Raw genomic sequence first — 3,928 nt, forward strand, 5'->3', positions numbered from 1 at the left:
GATCTGGTTTGATATATGAGTACATTGACTTTAGAAATTTCGTCTTATTTAGGTCCTAACTTAAAAGTCATTGGTCCCTTTCAAACATGGGGAAAGTTTGCAGACCTCTGAGGCAACTGAACCATTTCTTCACTTTCTTGACAGAACAGGGCCTTGAAGTCCACCATTTCCTTTCAGTTCTGTGTCTGACATCGTCTAGTGTCGAAGTCACCTTATTGTGGTATGTCTAGTGCTGAGCGCTTAAAATGAAAAATGGACCTTTTCCGATTGCCTGATCTCGTTACTAGTTAACTTGCGATTTGATCTAGTTAGTTTGTGCGAGGGTTACAGCTCATTTTTCTCCCAGTTTCTCATCGTACCGAATGCTGACTGTTGAACGCAAGTTTCTGATAGATAATCCTCTGAGCAATGCTTCATGCATGTGCTCTCCAGTCTTCGGCAACAAAGACTCTTAACCTACTTTTTCAGTGTTATTTTCTGTAGAGTAATACTGACATGTTCTCTGGACTCGGTCTTTAAGGCCCATCTTGGTCTTAAAAAAAGACTTTCAGGCCCATCTTGGTCCATTTAGTTCTGTTTCCCACCTTGTCGTTCTTTCTTGACAGGAAACTTTGGTACTTCCATCAATCCACAAATTGTAGGTCGTTTTGATTTTTTAGTTTAGAAAAAACAAAACGACTGTAATTTGGAACTAATGGAGTATAATCCTATTATACGGGCTTTTCTCGTCCAAGACTGGAATTCAAATTTGGTGGCTGGGTTCTTGGATCGGATGGAGCCCACAATTTCAGCAAATATGAGCAAACGACAAGCTGTGGTTCTGTAGAGAGTCCTGAAAGGTACGACGCGACAATCGTGACTCGGAATGTATAGCAGGGTCCTGCGATCAATTGTGTTTCGCTTTCGCACCACAAGAGAGATCACGTGTCAGGCCAACGCCCTCGGCATGCTGATGCGAGTGCGTCGAGACCGCACGTAAGAAGGATTTCACGCGGAACAAGAACAAACACAGAAGATATTTCCCTCTCTACAGGTAGCTTGCTTCCAGAGGCCCAGAGCTTGGGATTCACCTGATCTGGAGAACTCCTAGTATTGGCTACCACACCACCAAATCCCCCCGTGATCACGCATCCTGCGTGCGTGTGGTCCTCGTCACCGATTCCATGTCAGTCGCGAGCAGCATCTGATCTCGGATCAAGAGGACCACGCCATGGAAGTTTCTCTGTGATGAAAAAGAAAAACTTCTTGCAGATTCCATGCACCGTGCTTTGTCAGTTCCCCTGCCTAACCAGTAACCACCAACGCTTTCTTGGTTCTAGCGGGTCTCGCGCTAGCCCCCTAGCCATTTTGCCCCAGTAGGTAACCTGTTCCGGTGTAAAAAAGAGGACAGGGAGCGCTGTTACCTTGCGTGCAGCCGGGGGACTAGCAGCTAGGTGATGTTGCCGTCCACGCCGGCGATGCCAGCTTGCCGAGTAGAATTCGGTTTGACGCGTGACGAGAGAGTTCTTCTGACTGGTGTCCCGTTTTAACTTTTGATCTCTCTGAATTAATCTGTGGAAAGTTGGTAGGAAACCTAACCGGGAGGGAACGACCCGTAAAATTCGACGCGCCGTTGATTGATTGGCCATACAAAACACGAGCTCCAACATATCTTCACGCCCCCATTTGGAACGCCTGAGCAATTATTACAGCCCCAGTGAGAGTGGCCGCTGGCCAGCCCCAAGGCGCCGGGACGGCGGGACACCCCGGCGGCCCGGCCGGTCGCCGCCCGGCATGCATGTTTTGCGTGGAGACGTGGCGGTTGGAACTGCCACCGCTGGCAGAACCTCGGACGGGGACAAGAGATATGCTCCCATCGGATTCGGATGAGAGAGAGATCGAACCAGATGCGTGCCGCAACGGAGAAGCTCGCCTCTGTCCCGTCCCGCCCCGCCCGTACGGGTCGGCGAGCTGGGAGCCGCACGTGAACCCGTGGACCTTGCAGGGTCTCGCACGGCGGCCGGAGCTGGAGCGAGCGGAGCTAGGGGTCGATCCACCATTCACTCTTCAGCATGTACAGTCACGTAGGCGTACGTGGCTCTCACGTACACCAGCAGCAGCTCTAGTTTCAACGAAGGGTGGTTGACCACGCTGCAAATGCGGCGGGTAAGGGAATGAATGTGCCCGTGGCGGTGTGGACACGGAGTCGCCATGGGTTAGTTTGGCAGCGGCCGGTGGTTGCAAGCTCGACGGGTTCGCAGCGCAGTCAAACACGAGCCGAGTTTCTGAGCTGTTACCATGCATGCTGTTCATATCATACAGAAGGCCGGCCGGCATCTTCCGGTTTGGAAGGCCGAAGACCTCGCCGGTGTGCCTAGTGAGGAGAGACCAAATTAAAACCCGCACGCAAAGGTTAGCTGTGCTCGGATATTATGTTACCGGTTCGAGCGTCCAACCTAGCTAGCTACCGCGCGTGTTTTATCTGCTGGAGAATAACATTCACTGTGTTTATCTGCAAGCATCTATATCCATCTATCTATCAGCTAGCTACGTCGTACGCTAGACACTCAGACTAGCTGAAGCTGACCACACGGTAAGAACACCACCTGTGGCGCGACAGCGAAACGGGATGGAACCATAAAACTAGAGCTCTCGAGGTGGTGTGGTAACTGGTTAGTGGATTAGTACACTAAATCGTTAGGGAAGCACGGTAACGGTCAATATCAAGGTGTCCATCATCAGCAGCAGCCAGATAGATGCTGCAGTGAGCCGTGTTATCTGCACGCCGTCAAATTACACCATCTTGTCAAGGAGGGGTTTTTTAGCGAGGTTGATTTCCTCAGCCGGTTTACTTGGTACTCCAATAATTGTGGCATCGTGCAGATATCGTACTATACCACTACTAGCTTGCGTACGTACCAACCAATTGGAATCAAAGCTTAACTTACCTCGCGGGTCATTAATTAGTTACTCGTAGCAATCACGGAACTGGCCGCATAGCTGTTCATCTTTGACCCTCAAGTCTGAACCTTGCCCGTACCCTCTCCCCCCACCGGTTTCCCACTGGCCCAAGAAACTGCGGTTAAAACTGCAAGCTAGCCCTGACGGCCTGACCGCATGAATCGCTTCCGTGAGGAACCGAAACATTCATCAGGTCAGGCGAATCGATCATATCAAAGATCTCAGCGAAGCTCCGGTGACAGCGGCAGCCGCGCACTACGGACGGCCCCCGGCGCTGACGACGCTTCCGTGCAGGCGCCGGCTCCGGCGCGGATGTCAGGATGTGCCCGTGCTCGCCGGCGCCGCATTTACGCACGCACGGTTACAATGAACTCTGGAGCGGCAGGCGGGGAGGTGATGGGATGATGAGCAGGGCGTGTGCGTACGTGGTGATGGCGCCGGATCATCAGACTGGCTCGCTGACTTCGCGGGGAAGTTGTGTGAGTACAGGTACTGACGCCTTTCGTCTGGGCATCGCGTGAGTCGCCGGGCAATGAAGGCGGGATGCTCACGGACACCGTTGGCCATGGACGCTAGTAAATGTGAGATAAGGAGCCTGACTGACTGACCAACTGACTGACCCAGACTGACTGACTGGCCTTTCAGTAGCAGTCAGTTTCCTGACTGTCAGAGTCGCGTCAGTCAGTTGCAGAGTGATTGTGTGTTCAGACTCCAGACTTCGGAGCCGTGAAACTTTCCGATCAGCTGCATGGTTGGTAGCAGCCTTTCAGGATCGGCTGCTGGCGTACAGCCTCCACTGCGTCTCAGATTTCAGTACTTGCAGCTTCTGAATTCACGGAGTAGATTTAATTACACGCACAAGCCAAGGCCTTTCCGCCCACCCCACAAGAGGAACAGGAAGAGGAAGCAGGGGTCCCTTTCCGTCGGAGGCCTCGTGGCCGCGTCTTGACGGCGAACGCCACCGTTGTTCCCCCCCGCCCCCGCTCCC

The sequence above is a fragment of the Setaria italica genome, chromosome IX, assembly GCF_000263155.2.
Source record: "Setaria italica strain Yugu1 chromosome IX, Setaria_italica_v2.0, whole genome shotgun sequence".
Classification (NCBI taxonomy): domain Eukaryota; kingdom Viridiplantae; phylum Streptophyta; class Magnoliopsida; order Poales; family Poaceae; genus Setaria; species Setaria italica.